A 16,951-nucleotide genomic window follows, 5' to 3' on the forward strand; every position below is an offset into this window, starting at 1 on the left:
TGTCCAATCCTTCCTTGATTTGTTAACCGTTTTCTCCAAGATGAGCTTGATCTCTCGGTTGGCTAACTCAGCTTGTCCGTTTGCTTGTGGGTGGTATGGTAGTGATGTCTTGTGCCTACAACCATACTTAAGTAATAAAGAATCAAATTGATTATTATAAAAGTGCTTTCTTTCATCACTTACTATGGCTCTAGGAATCATTTGTAGGTGAGACAATTGCCTACACCCATTTAGAAATATAATCCACAACCACTAAGATGTACTTATTGTTAAAAGAATTAGAAAATGGCCCCATGAAATCTATACCCCACATATCAAATAACTCTACTTCTAAAAATGTGGTTAAGGACATTTCATTTTTCCTCAAAATATTTCCAGTTCTTTGGCAGGCATCACAACTTTTAACATATTCCCTAACATCCTGGTACATGGTAGGCCAATAAAATCCTGATTGCCACACCTTAGATACGGTTTTAGAAGTACTAAAATGACCCTCCGTTTCTAAGTTATGACAATAATGTAAAATATCACGTACCTCATCCTCAGGAATATATTTTCTTACCATACCATCGGCACAATACTTGTAGAGTAGTGGTTCCTCCCAGAAATAGTTTTTAGCATCATGCAAAAATTTCTTCCTTTGATGATAATTGAATGCTCTTGGAATTACTCCACTTACCAAAAAGTTAGCAAAGTCTGCATGGAGATTTAGTTAAAACTAGAACAAATTCGTCCAACAAATTTTGCTTGATTGGAACTTGATCATTGGTAGGGATGTACTCTAATCGCGACAAGTGATCTGCCACAAGGTTCTCCAATCCCTTTTTATCATTTATTTTCAAGTCAAATTCCTGCAATAAAATAATTCAACGAATTAAGCGCGGTTTTGCATCTTTTTTTATGGAGCAAGTATTTAAGAGTTAAATGGCCTGTATAAATAATAACTTTAGATTCTACTAAGTAGGATCTAAATTTATTTAAAGCAAATATCACCGCCAAAAGCTCCTTTTTCTGTGGTTGCATAGTTAATTTGTGTTTCATTTAGCACTTTTCTTGCATAATAAATCACATGCAACCTTCCCTCCTTTCGTTGACCTAATACTACTCCAATTGCATAATCGATTGCATCACACATGAGTTCAAATTGAAGGGACCAATCCAGTGAAGTGATGATCGGTGTTGAGATCAACTCTTTCTTCAACCTGTCAAAAGCTATCAAACAATTATCATCAAAATGAAATGGAGTATCATTGCATAGTAAATCACATAATGGCTTAACTATTTTGGAAAAATCCTTAATAAAATGTCTATAAAAACCCGCATGTCCAAGAAAGTTTCTTATCCCCTTGACATTAGTTGGAGGTGGCATTCGCTCAATCACTTTTATGTTTGCCTTATCCACCTCGATTCCTTGAGATGAAATCTTGTGTCCAAGAACAATTCCTTCCCGAACCATAAAATGACATTTTTCCCAATTAAGCACAACATTGGTCTCCTCACATCTCTGCAAAATTAAATCCAAATTGTAAAGACAATGATCAAATGATGAACCATACACTGAAAAATCATCCATGAAAATCTCCATAATTTTCTCTATATAATCAAAAAAAATTACTATCATGTGACGCTAGAATGTAGCAGGGGCATTGCAAAGGTCAAATGGCACTCTTCTAAAAGCAAATGTGCCATGTGGACAAGTAAATGTAGTCTTTTCTTGATCTTCGGGAGCTATTGCTATTTGGTTATAATTTGAAAATTTATCAAGGAAATAATAAAATTCATAACTAGTATACACTCCAATAATTGATCAAGAAAAGGTAGGGGAAAGTGTTCTTTTCTTGGAACTGCATTTAGCTTCCTATAATCAATACACAATCGCCATCCTACCACAGGTCTAGAGGGAATAAGTTCATTATTTTTTTCTTTAATTATGGTGGTTCCATCTTTCTTTGGAACAACATGAATAGGACTTATCCATACACCATCTGAGATGAGGAAGATTATACCTGCATCCAACCACTTGATAATTTCTAATCTTACCACTTCTTTCATGTTCGGATTAAACCGTCTTTGCATTTCAACCACTGGTTTGCAATTCTCCTCCAAAAGAATGTGATGCATGCATATAGAAGGGCTAATTTCTTGTATGTCGAAGATGGTCCATCTGATAGACTTCTTGTGCTTCCTTAAAACTCTTAACAACTTATTGAGTTGCTTTTCTTCCAAATAAGTACTGACAATCACTGGTAGAGTTTTATTTTCAACAAGAAACTTATACTTCAAGTGGCTAGGAAGTGGCTTGAATTCAAATTTTGGAGTTTCTATCTCCGAAGGTGATGGAAATCCCTTTCCTTGTCCAAGATTTTCATACACACACCTTTCCTATAAGCAGGTTGTGCATCAAGATATTGGGCCAATGCTTCACTTTCTTCATCATTTTCCTCTTGCATCCCTGCATTTGATAAACATAGCTCAAGAGGATCGACATCAAAATTGATGCGATCTAATTCTTGGGTTAACATATCAATTGTGTCAATTGAACAAGTATGACCAGTAAAAGAAGGGTACTTTTTCATTTCATTCAAATTGAATACTACCTTTTCTTTACTTATTTGAAACTTAAGCTTGTCTTTTTTGACATCAATAATAATACCCGCAGTTGTTAAAAATGGTCGATATAAAATTATTGGCATAGACTTATCTTCCTCCATATCTAATGGCACAAAATCCACAAGAATGATAAATTTTTGAATTTTAATCAGCACATTCTCCAAAACTCCTAATGGATAACTAATAGATCGATCTGTTAACTGCAAAGTAATATTCGTGTGTTTTAACTCATGCAACCCTAATTGTCTAGCCACCATTAAGGGAATTAATGATACGCTTGAAAATTAATGATACGCCTTTGAAAACTCAATGTTACCGATATTGTAGGGTATAGAGAAGCTCCCTAGATCTTTCAATTTTGGTGGCAGCTTGCTTTGTATAATGGCACTGCATTCCTCCTTTAATGCTATCGTTTCCCGATCATCCAATCTCCTCTTTTATGTCATAACCTCCTTCAAAAACTTGGCATATGAAGGAATTCGTAAAATAGCATCAACGAAGGGAATAATAGTATGCAATTGTTTGAAAATTTTGTAAAAATTTTCAAACTCTTTGTCAAGTTTATTTGGCTTGAGCAAAATTTTCAAACTCTTTGTCAAGTTTATTTGGCTTGAGTCATTGAGAAAATAACACTGTTGGAGGTATTGGAATGGTAGTGGAGGATATTGATTGTTTTTCTTCCAATTTCTCTTTACTACCTTCCCCTACAATTACCTCTTTCTCCAATTGCTCATCTCCTCCTTTATCACTCTCTTCGTTCACCTTATTTTCCAATACCGGAGGGTCCTCTAGTTGTTTATCACTACGAAGAGTAATGGTCTTGACATGTTCCTTAGGACTCATCTCCGTTTTACTTGGCAATTCCCCTTGATTTTGATTTTTGATAGAATTGGCAATTTGACCAATCTGGACCTCGACATTTCTGTACATTCCAGTCAATTGATCCAACCATCTCTCTATTCACTCAAATCTCTCTGAAGTTTCCTTTGCCAATTTTTCCACTGCAATCTCCCAATCCGGCTTAGTATTCGTATGTTGTGGCCTTGGTTGGAATTCCGGCGAATTATTGGGCCTTTGAGGATTGCCTTGCTCTTTCCATCCAAAATTGGGATGATTCCTCCACCTTGGATTGTATGTATTTGAGTATGGATTGTTTTAACTATTCATGTTGTAATTATTAACAAATTGAACCTGATCAACATCAACATACTCGTTAGAATCGTGTTCTCCTCCACATATGGAACAACAAGCAACATGTGCATTAACAGAAGAACTTGGACCATATCTGGTTTGATGATGCAACATTTGCATCATATTATTCATTTGAGCACTAAGCATATTGATAGCATCAGTTTCAATCATACCTGTTTGTCGCCTTGGATTACCTCTTTCATTAGTCCATTGATAATTATTGGCCGCCATTTCTTTAATCGAACTTTGAGGTTCTTGAGGTGATTTTGCAATCAATACTCCCCCTACGGCTACATCGATAGTAGTTTTAGTAGAGAAAGATAAACCGTTATAGAAATTTGCACAATAAACCATCGAGAAATCCATGGTGTGGACATCTCCGAAACAATTTTCTAAACCATTCCCAAGTTTCATACAACGATTCACCATCGAATTGACTAAAACTAATAATATCCATTCTAAATTTAGCTTTTTTACCCGGTGGAAAGTATTTATTCAAAAATATCCTAGACAAATCATCCCAAGTGGCGAACGTATCAGGAGCATAAGAATGTAACCAAATTTTAGCCTTATCCCTCAATGAAAATGGGAACAACCTTAGCCTTATTACATCCTCACTAACTCCATTCATTTTAATAGTGTCACATATCTCCAAAAATGAGCCTAAGTATGCATTAGAATCCTCTACGGCATTACCTCTAAATTAAGATTATTGAACCATTAATATATTGCCACGCTATACTTGTTTGGGATCCTTGAGTTCTCGACGGAGCGAAATCCCTTAGAGCTCACTTATTTGTTTCGTTTTCCACCATTTCTTCTTCAAAAGATAGCTCTATTGCGATTCCATCAATTTGATGAATCTCTTCCTCTTCTTGTTGTGGTGTACACCTTCTTTGTCTACATAGTGTCCTTTTAATTTTCAAATCAAAAGGTACTACTACCTATAAAGTCCTGTGCATACACTACAAACAAGAATAAAAGAGATTATATGGCAATTAATTCACAAAAAATAATAAAAGTCCTAACTTAACTATAAACAAATTAAGTAATAAATAGAAATAATGTCTAAATTAATAAAACTAATTAGACCCTAATATTGCCGCTCCCTGGTAACGGTGCCAAAAACTTGGCAGGTTTTTTATATAAGTACTAGTTTAATTCCGAATTATACCCGTTTTGACTGCAAGTATACAGGTCAAATTAGTAGTTCTAGGGTAAATATCGGGTCGATCCCATGGAGAGCGATTTTTCAAGTACTAGGTCCTCACATACTCTATTATTTAGACCAACAATTAATTTGAGCAGAAAAAGTTATAACTACCACTAGCTAATTAATTCTAACTAGGTGTTCGCAAGATAACAATGAAGAAAATTCGCTAAAATTTGAGTCTAGGGATATAGATTCCACTTATGGCATTAGCAACACAAATAAATAGATTTACCTCTTGTTACAATCCTTGTTTAACGAGGAATTCATTTCCAATATTACCAAATCTCATTCTCATGATAAAATGACTTAGAATAGACTAGTTTTACCTATTCTCATGGTGAATAACTAAATCTACTCTTGTTCACTTCATAAAATGCAAGTTAATCCACTTAAGTGTATCTCTATTCTCATAAGTCTACTACTTAAACCCTATTCATGTTGTTCCATCATTATATCCAACTTTCATTGAATAATAACAACTACAAACTTGTTATTGGTGATCAAGCAACAATAAGTGGTAAGCATGCACAAATAGAAAAGTTGATACAAAAGGTAATAAGTGTAAATCATATTCACTTCATATCAAGTAGCCATAAGTTTCATCTACTCCCTAGATCTAGAAATTTAGCTATTCATGTAAGATAGAACAAGTAAACTCATAGTTTCATTGCATGAACATATAATAAATCACAAGTTAAAGATAGATAAAGAAAGTTTAGCGAAAATAATGAAGAAACTCCCAATAATCTTCAATTCCTTCAACAACAATGGTGTACAATGATATCTCTAATTATTATCACAAAAAGTGCTAACTAGAGTGAACAAGACAAGACGTTCTTCTAGTTCTTATGATAAAATCTGATATGCTTTCTCTAAGATATCCTACTCTCTTCCTCCTAATGATTTCTATTCTTCTAATTGTTAAGAGAGTCAAAAAGGTGGTTTTGGACAAGACATAAAACTCCTTTTCTCTTCCTTTTGGAATCTGAAACATGTGCACCCGAAATTCTTTCTCCAACTATAGCTAGAAAGTAGTGTAAAAACAAGGCAAGTGGCTGAGCAAGTTGCAAAAATCAGGCTACAATATGCGACTACAACTCACGTATTCAGTAGTCGCGTATTCACTTATGCGAATTTGGCTTCACTTCAACTACTATTTTCTCTATGATGGATGCTAAACTAGCTCTTGTGCAAAACATAAAAGTTATAGATCTTTGAGTTAGATTTTCAATGCTTTAAGAATCATCCAATTTGGAATTCTGTGAAATGAGAAATGGCCAAAATACCCTCAACTAGTCAATCCCCTGTTTTAACTCTCAACCATACAAATAAGCTTCTGTGTTTCGACTTTTTGACTGGGAAAAAAACTGAATTGGACTTTGATGTCCTATACCAAATGTAGATCTATATCTTAGCTTCAAAATGGTATAAAGGTCACCTCAATCTGATCATTGTAGTTCAAGATATTGCCAAAATACGATAAGGTGTCCAAGTTGCTTACACTTGCATTTCTTGCTTTGGATGCTTTGCACTTCATGTCTCCTTTTAACCTCTTCCAAGTATCAATTATCATCTAATTGTCTTCTCAATTCATGCCGTTTGATGGTCAAATTATAAAACCTACAAAAACATGAAGTTTTTACCATAAAAATCTATAGAAATGCACTTTTGCCACTTAAACCACACAATGTACGATTTTAACCAAAGCCCTAATTAATTAGCTATAAAACTCATTAAAACAAACCAAAAACTAACTAATAAAATGCACTAAAAATATGTAAAATATACACTTATCAGTGTCGGCTTTCGCATCAAAAAGTAGCGATAGCTATGAGTATGTAGTCCTTAAACGATGAGAGTTGAGTAACTAAGTTCCTTCATTTGGTAAATGTCGGAATTCACGTCAAAAAGTTTGAATGGCTAGAGAATAAGCATTCCCCTTGAAAAAAAACTCAAGTGTGAGAATATTTTAGAAAAGAAAAAAAGATCTACTAATAGTAAAAAAATGTAGAAGTGTGTGAACGAATTTTTAGCATGCTGATCTATGAGATTTAACATTGATATTTTGCTTAATAGTTGAACCATTTGCTAACGAATGCTAGTTGAATTCTTAGTTTAGTTAGTTGAAAATTGGAAAAGTCTCTGGTTTTAAAAGCTAACTAGAGAGATATTTCTTAGAAATTAACCACTAATACTTGACATGTGTTTTGATTGTATTTTGGCAATAGATGATTTGAGTAATAGTCATTGTTTGAACTCAATGACTTAGTGTTACTTGATTAGTTGTTCTCATACTTGAGAACAAACATAGTTTAGGTGTGAGAGAATTGATAGGTTGCATTTTTATCATTTAATTTATGAACATTTTTCCCTTGATTTCAGCTAAAATTCCATTAATGGGTGGATTCTACTTATATTTTAGTGTTTAATATTGGTTGTAGGGATCCGCAGCAAAATGGCATTAACAACATGATTTTTAATTGGATTTTTGTGCAATTCAGGGTGGGTGCATCAAATTTAATTTTGCATATCTGAAGGTTCAGGATTTGGCACGTGATTTTCAAATTTTAAATTCACGTTGCAAGAATCAGTTGTTCCATCGACTGGAAGTCTTCTATTCTTACTAGGATATTAGTCAATTTATCTATTAGAACTATTAGAAATTTTTTTTTATGGAAAAAGAGATATTGACTTCTTGTCAATTTTGATTTCTCTTGGTATTAGTATTTTAGTAGAAGTAGGAAACACAACAGCAGGAGGCATTATCGTTCCTTTAATCTTTTCTTTTCTCCGAGCGAGAGAATTAGCAGGAGTAGTGGTACTAGTTTAGGAAAAGAAAAGAAACGTAAGGATGAAGGACTCTTGGCTTTCGTAGACATGACATTTCTTTTGGGGCATCAGATGCAACCCCTAAAAGGAAACCGTTTAGTTAGGAAGAAATATTAAAACGAAATTAATTAAAATTAATTTCTGTTCCTAAGACCCAAGTGCCCAAGTGCCAATCTTTTGACCATTAAATTTATATTTTAATTTAATAGTCAACATGACAAATGCATGTGAAATTTTGAAGTTTCCCTCCAAAATTTCCTATTATCCAAATTGATTTGAATAAGTGTGCACTTGATTATAAACCTCTTCTATTCTTCGTGTCTTTTCGATGTGGGATTCATCACTAACTATTTCCAACAATCCCCCACTTAGTTAGTGATGAATCAATTCAAAACAGTTTAAGACTTATGCATAAAATAGGTGTCTTTCGACTTAAACCTATTATTAGTATAATTATTTCAAAACCTTGTTGAAATTGATGGTAATTATAAATTTTTAACCATAATTCCTAGATAACAAGGTCGGAAATAACTATACACACAAATCTTACTTATTTCTCGTAAAACGTTCACCGTGAGCTTTAGCACCGTATTATGGCCTTGTGCTACTTCCTGATTCACGAACTCTTACAAAAGTTTTAGACCAAACTTTTGATAAAAGCGGCACCACCTCTTGAGTTCATATAGGTGAAGTCTACTTTGAAGTCTTTGATTAGACTTCCTTGTTCTTATACCAAACATATGTACTTCATTAAGAATAATTATTATTATTTAACCTCCCATTCTCTTAAGTACTTATCCAGTTACCGATACTTGCTAACTGTCAAACAATAATTTGTTGTTACCTATTAAACCTTTAGAATTGCCTAGCAATAGGAAAGGTTAGGTTACTATCATTGCTGACAATTTTAGAATGGTCTCAGACCCATAGCACTGGTAGTGCTTTTGATCATATCTCTTGGGAGTCCTCTAGTTAAAGGATCAGCAAGATTATTACCAGACTTGACATAGACAACTGTTATAATTCCATCAGAAATTAATTGTCTTACATATTCATGTCTCAAAGCAATATGTCTAGATTTACCATTATAAATCTTGCTAAATGTCCTAGACATAGTTGCTTCACTATCGCAGTGTAAAGAGATGGCTGACATCGGTTGTGGCCACAACTCTATATCTAGCAATAAATTCCTCAGCCATTCTGCCTCTTTACCTGCTGCTGCTAATGCAACAAACTCAGACTCCATAGTTGAATGAGTAATACATGTCTGTTTCTTAGAAGCCCACGAGATAGCTCCTCCGCCTATTTTAAAGATCCAACCAGATGTTGATTTATTATCTTTTATACTAGTTATCCAACTAGCATCACAGTAACCTTCAAGTACCGAAGGAAACTTGTTATAATATAATCCAAAAGACTTTGTCTTTTTAAGGTAACCTAGTACTCATGAAATTGCTCTCCAATGGTCAGTACTAGGATTATGAGTAAACCTAGAAAGTTTGCAAATAGCAAACGCAATGTCGGGTCTAGTACAATGCATAGCATACATCAAACTACCAATTACACTAGCATAGTCTAACTGACTAATAGATCTTCCCGAATTTTCTATTAGCTTATTAGAAACATCAAATGGGGTATTAGCTTCTTTTATTCCCAAATGATTAAATTTGGATAGAATCTTGTCAATGTAATGAGATTGACATAGAGCATAACCCCCACTATGTTTCTTAATTTTGATTCCTAAGATGGTATCAACTTCTCCCATATCTTTCATTTTAAATTGGGAGGCTAAGTATTTCTTAGTTTCATTTACTCCTTGCATGTTAGTCCCCATGATTAACATATCATCCACATAGAGACATATAATTACACCATAGTCTTTGGTAAATTTAGAACAAATGCATTTATCTGCTTCATTGTGCTTAAAGCCATTTGATAAAATTACTTTATCAAATTTCTCATGCCACTGTTTTGGAGCTTGCTTTAAACCATACAAGGATTTAACTAATCTGCAAACTTTCTTTTCATTTCCAGGAAGTACAAACCCTTCGAGTTGCTCCATATACACTTCCTCGTCTAGATCTCCATTTAAGAATGCTGTTTTAACATCCATTTGATGAATGTATAAATCGTATATGGATACTAAAGAAAACAACACTCTTATAGAAGTAATTCTTGCAACAGGAGCATAAGTGTCAAAGTAATCAATTCCTTCCTTTTGTTTAAAATCTTTTGCAACAAGTCTTGATTTGAAGGTTAGTAGCGAACCATCAGTGTTACGTTTTCTTTTAAATATCCACTTACATCCTATAGGTTTACAACCAGGAGGTAAATCACATAACACCCATGTAGCATTCGACATAAGAGAATCCATCTCATCATTAATTGCTTCTTTCCAAAAAGCTGAGTCTCTTGAAGCTAATGCTTCTTTATAAGTTTTAGGATCCTCTTCCAAATGTAAAAGTATAGGTATTTTATTGAATACACCATTTCTACTACCTTCAACTAAAAAGACTAATGATTGTGAATAAATAAAATTTGGATTCAAATTCTTCTCTTTTCGTGCTCTCTTACTCCTCCTAGGTTCACTAGGAGTTTCAACTATTTTCCTTTTATTTTCATTTGTAGAAGTATTATGATCCATGGTCGTGTTTTGTGGTAATATAGAATCTGGTTTAGAAGTTGAATCACTTAGAAAGCTTGTTTCTAAAAACTCAACATCTCTAGATTCTACTATTGTATTTGAGTCTAAATCTAATAATCTATATGCTTTAGAATTTTCAGCATATCCCACAAAAACACCCTTTAAGCCTCTTGGTCCTAATTTTGTTCTTTTAGGATCAGGAACCTTATAATAGGCTATACAACCCCATACCCTCAAATAATTTAAATTAGGCTTTCTTCCTTTCCATAGTTCATATGGCGAAACCTTTATCTTCTTTGAAGGTATTCGATTATGTACATGACAAGCGGTTAATAAAGCCTCTCCCCAAAGGTTAAATGGTAATCTAGCATGCATAAGCATAGCATTTACCATATCAACCAATGTTCTATTTTTCCTTTCGGATAAACCGTTTTGTTGAGGGGTGTATGGTGCACTTGTTTGATGGATCAAACCATTTTCTTCACAAAAAATAGAAAATTCATTTGGAAAATATTCGCCTCCTCGATCACTTCGTAGGATTTTAATTTTCCTTTCCAACTGATTTTCAACCAAAGTTTTAAACAATTTAAACATATCAAATGCCTGATCTTTTGTTCTCAGTAAATAAACATATGTAAATCTAGAATGATCATCTATAAAAGTTATGAAATATTTATTTCCACCCCTTGTTAAATGACCATTCAATTCACATATATCAGAATGTATAATTTCAAGCAATTTAGAAGTTCTTTCATTTTTTGGAAAAGGTTTCTTAGTCATTTTTGCTTGTAGACATGTTTCACATTTTCCAAAATTGTCATTTGTGCAAGATACTAATCCATGTTTTGACATGAACTTGATTGATCTAAAATTAACATGTGAAAAACGAGCATGCCATAAATCAATAGAAGACTCAATCAAATAAGCATAAATATTAACTTTAATGATACTTAGTTTGTACATGCCATTACATGAATATCCTTGACCAACAAATACATTATTTTTGGATAGAATTACTTTTCCTGCCTCTATGACAGCCTTCAATCCCTTGTTGCATAGTGCACTTGCGGAAACCAGATTCTTCCTTATGTCGGGAACATGATAAACATTGGTCACAACCAACGTTTTGCCAGAGGTAAACTCCAATTCAACCGTCCCCTTTCCAAATACATCAGATGTGTTATGATTTCCCATTAACACAATTTGATTTGGGGCAGCAACTTGATAATCTTTGAATAGATTCTTGTCCTTGCATACATGAACAGTAGCACCCGAATCATACCACCAATCATTAGATTGGCAATTTGTCAAGTTGCATTCAGTTACCACATTGATGGAAAGTCCACCAATCATAGCAACAATTTCAGCACTGTTGGGAGGAGAATCTTCAACAACATTTGCCCTCTTTTGTCCAGCATTTGCCTTTGTCTTCAATTTCTTGTAGAACCTGCATTCTTTCTTAAAATGCCCTTTCTTTCCACAGAAAAAACATGACTTGTCTTTCTTATTATTCGCAGAATTTTCAGAAGACATATCTCCACGTTTTCTCTTATTACCGGACTTGTTTCTGCCTTTTCCAGATTTTTTAGTACCACTAGACTCAATATTATTCACCTTAGTACCAGATTCCAAAGCAAATTTATTCTCCCGAGTACGAGTTTCCTCTTCAATTCGGATATGCTTTGTAAGTTGGTCTATGGTGAAAGTTTCAGGAGTGTGCAGTAGTTTCTTCCTATAATCATTCCAAGTGGATGGTAATTTTGCAATCACAGCACCCACTTGAAGTTGATCCGACACTTCAATACTTAAATCCTTTAGTCTAGACACTAACAGAAGTAATTCATCCACTTGATTCATCACAGACTTGTTATCTAACATTTGAAACTCAAAGAATTTCATAGTCAAAAATCTGTCCGTACCTTGTTTTTCAGACATGTATTTGTTCTCCAAAGCCATCCAAATTTCCTGCGGTGATTTAAGTGAACGAAACAGATCATATAAGCGGTCTGACAAGGCGTTTAAGATGAAGCCCCTACAGCGAACTTCGTCTTCCTCACGTTTCTTGCGACTTGCCTTGATCTCATCAGACTAGCCATCAGATGGTTCAGGGATCTTTGGCAGATTATCAGCCAACAGATATGCAACGCCCAGTTCCATAAGAAGAAACAACAACTTGTCTTTCCAGCGGCTGAAATTGGTGCCATCAAATCGATCCAACTTGATCATATCAGACTTGAAAATTTTGTTCAGAAGATTATCCGAACTGGTGCCCTCCATGTTGACGGAAATTTCCTTAAGATTGTTAGGAAAATTAGTAATAACTGCAACAACAAAATACGGCTTTGACGTGAAAATTCACTTTCCTTAAGGAAATTTGCCCCCACTATTCTACTACCGGGTTTGCAGCAATTCCCTCTAGGAATAACAAAGCCAATCAAAATTTCCACACAGTAGTATGCAGAAACTCTCCCAAGACGATTTAGAGAATATTGCTTTGAACGAAAATAGAAGAAGAATAAAAGTAAAAGTAAAGTGAGTCCTCTGTTATCTGGACGCTATTATTTATAGCGTTCAGATGCCCCAAAAGAAATGTCATGTCTTTTGGATACGTATTTCTTCATGAATAGGTACCTTTTCAAACGAATGGACACGTAAACGGTTCATTCCAGTTAAGTAATAATAGAGGATTTGTTTCATTTAAAATTATGAGATTGAATTAATTATATTTATGAGATTTAAAATTATGAGATTGAATTAATTATATTTATTTCTTTTATTTGCTGATATTCTTATGGTTATTATGTTATTTAAATATCAAGGGCCTGATATTTAATTTAATCTAATAACATAAACTAATTAGATCAATTAAATCAGTAATTATTTAATTATTTTAAATTAGTTGTGATTGACATGATTGGGTTTGTGTCAAAGGAACATATGAGCTAATTTTAAATAACTCTTACAGTGTATTATTTGGTTAGAACAAAGTTTCTTTAATTCATAAGGCAATTGGAAAATTGAACTCTACGATCGTACCTAAGGTTATTTCTTGATTAGGGAAGTGATTAACTGTCGTACATTGATTACCGATACAATAAAGACAAGTTGATTGCCATCGCTTGTTTAGCCGTTATAACTTGTTTATCAGTAAGTAAATGAAAATATCATTGCATCGATTATCAATTGAGTGAACCATCTCCGAAATTATTTTTTGGACAGGGATTATTCATTATTGATTTAATTTTGCTAAATTATAATTTAGTTTTTATTTTATTTAATTTATCTAAGTTGTTTACTAATTCTCAATTACATAAAAATCCCCCTTACTTTGTACTCTGGAAGAAATGAATTATCTCTAATTTCTATGGATTTGATCTTACTCATCACTATATACAAAATTTGTATTTTATTTGAATAGGTATTTATTATTGTACAGGTTCGACACCTGTCAACCTAGTAAGCTATTGTCTTAAATCATCATAGATATTAAATTTATTATTTTGTAAAAATGCTAATTAAATGTTGACTTCTAAAATTTCTTTTAAGGCTATTGTGAAATTTAGAGAAATTAATTCTAAGACAAAATAAATTTGTTTTCAACAACAAAACATTTTTCTTTTCTTTCTTTGGGAAAAAACTAAGGGAAAATGACCTGTTTCATCCTTCACATTTAGCAAAAATATTCTTTTCATCCCTCACTTTTAAAATAAAGCAAATTCATCCCTGACATTTAAAAATTAAAACTATTACATCCCTGAACCTAATTTTCAATCTGAATCAAACCATTCAATAGCACAGTAATAAATTTTGGAAATAGAATTAATAGATCACTCGGTCAATTTCATCATATTCACATGGCATTTATTAAACCAAAAAAAATAAAAATTATAACATAAAAGGCCATTCTTTGTCTTGGAATAGTGGGATTTTTTTTTGTAAATCTTTTTATACACCGTTAGTATATCCGCTTGCGAATCTAGATGTGTATCATAAATATAAAATTTGTTGTTTAAATTTAAATTGAAATGATATGGCGGTACATAAAACCGTCAGTGTATACAATGATAATGTAGGAAAGATTAATCTTTCATTTTTATGTTATAATTTTTTTTCTTTTTTGGTTCATTAAATTTTACATGAATATCAAGTTGAATTAACCAAATGATCTACCAATTACACTCTCAAAATTTATAATCAGGTTGATTGATGGTTTGATTCAGATTGAAACTTGGGTTCAGGGACATAAGAATTTCAGTTTTTAAATGTCAAGGATGAAATTGTTTCGTTTTAAAAGCAAGGGATAAAAAGAATATTTTTGTGAAATGTGAAAGATGAAACTGATCATTTTTCCAAAAACTAATACTGCATTTGGGAGGCAAGAAACGGTCAAAAAAACAAAAGGTTTTGGTCGTCGACTTTTTAATTTCTGTCGTTTGAAATAAACAGTGGGAAAGTTAACGAAAGAATTGAACGGATTTCGTTTCCTTCCTAAAGCCAAAATATTTTCCACCCGAAATTCGGCTGAAATGGTACGAAAAGGAGAAAGCTTAAGTTTACTTTTACAATATGACAGCTTTACCCTTAAAAAGCTCCTAGGGAAAAACTAAATTCCCCGTGATTTCTAGCTTCCCTGTGAAACCCACCAAATCAAAAATTCATCTCACTTCCTTCCCTTCATAACAGCGTCTCCGACACTGCTGGAGACAAAACAGAGAAGTTGTTCCTTCCCATCTTTTTGCTCCAAGACCAGTTAATCTTCTATTTCATTGATAGTTTCTTCATATTATAGGCACATTGACTTGGGGTGTAGGAAGGAATTCCATTTTTGTCTTATCAATTTCCACAATTGCTGATGAATTAAATTTATAATTTCACATGTATTAGTTGTTTACAAGATACTTGATTGTGCTATATATATACTTAGATTAGATAAAATTCATCACTTGATTCTTAATCAAACAAGAGTGGGTAGAATGCGTGGCACAATAAATTATTCTTGATCTCTTACTTGATTATTTGAATCATATAGGATTTCAATAATCTTTTAAGATTATCCCTCTTCAATAACATCTCCCAATCTTGGACGAGCAGGATGAGAGATTATGATGCATATCTTTCTAAAAGAGTCAATTATTATTTTACGTTCATATTGACTCATACAACAAACAAACTAAAAGTGTTCAGTTTTGCTACAATTAATTACCTACTTTAAAAGACATTTTTAATGTAAGGTAAGGGCACTCTTGTAAAAATGCCAAGATCATTTCCTTTTACTTCTCTCAACTCCCAATAATTTGAAGCAGTGGTTCGAAAGGTTAAAGAGTTGTAAGAGACGTTTTATTTCCATGAAAATGCAGGCGAAGCTTTTATCAAATTTTGACTTGTAATAGTTAAAAAGTAATAAAATACAAAATGTTTATGAGAATTATGAAAAGTATTGTCAATGAATGACACAATAAAATTATGAAAAATAAAGAAACAATTATGGAAAGCATGACAGCATAGTTGTAGGTACCTAAAAATGGTTAAATATGATAAGAAACAGCATGTTAATATTCCTTTATAAAAATGGTGAAATTAAAAGAAACAGTAAGTTTCGGAGTTATATAAAACTTTGAAAAAACTCAAAAAATTGAGTCTAACTTCCGTTTTTAACCTTTGTAACTTGGCTGTGTGACATAGATGTGTGGGGCCAATTGGAAATTCCAGTCAGTGTCCAAATTTTTTAAAGGGTTAATTACATCTACCTCCCTTGTCCTTTGGCCAAAGTACAAATAGACCCCCTAGGTATGAAAAATAACAGTCAGCCCCTTTGACGTGACACTTGCTAAATGTCATTAAAATTCTACATGTATGGACAAACATACCCCTTAAATGAGAAGAAACTAGAAGGATGAAAAAAAAAGAAGCTATAAACCATCAAATACTAGCCATCATATTCAGGACAGCCAATCAAACCAACCCACAAATCTCTCATCTTTTATCGCTAAACACAAATTTATACCTACCTATCTTCAAATACTAGTCATCATATTCAAGACTTGAAAGATGTTGTTGCTCTTTCCTTTGGGTTGATATATTAAGAAAAAGGAATGGTGAATACACATGCAAAAGTAGCGATGGTTTCTGGAATAACAAACAATGGAGGCAGACCAACGACTTAGGGTTTTTCATTGTTTTCCTCTTCTTTGTTGCCCTTTTCTTTCATCTATTTATCCTGTTTTTTCTTTTTGCCCTTTCCTTTTATTTTGGGAAGACGTAGGGGGGTAATCTTGGACTTCTGAATATTCTTTGGCAGGCTTGGGACAAACAGACGTTAACAAACTAATGGGAAGGGCTCATTTGTTAGATCTATGTTTAGTCAAAGGAGGGTGACTATTATTTTCCAAATCTAAAGGGGTCTACTTGTATTTTGGCTATAGCACAAGGGAGGTAAATGTAATTAACCCTTTTTTAAAACATGG

General features: G+C 33.2%; 1 non-coding gene across 1 annotated transcript; it reads left to right on the forward strand.

Annotated features, from left to right (window-relative positions):
- Positions 1-4,160: 4,160 nt before the first annotated feature.
- On the forward strand, positions 4,161-4,267 carry LOC113736167 (small nucleolar RNA R71). Its single transcript, XR_003459655.1, has one exon. It is a non-coding gene; the product is annotated as a small nucleolar RNA R71 (small nucleolar RNA).
- Positions 4,268-16,951: the final 12,684 nt, after the last annotated feature.

Source organism: Coffea arabica, chromosome 3c, assembly GCF_036785885.1.
Source record: "Coffea arabica cultivar ET-39 chromosome 3c, Coffea Arabica ET-39 HiFi, whole genome shotgun sequence".
Lineage (NCBI taxonomy): Eukaryota > Viridiplantae > Streptophyta > Magnoliopsida > Gentianales > Rubiaceae > Coffea > Coffea arabica.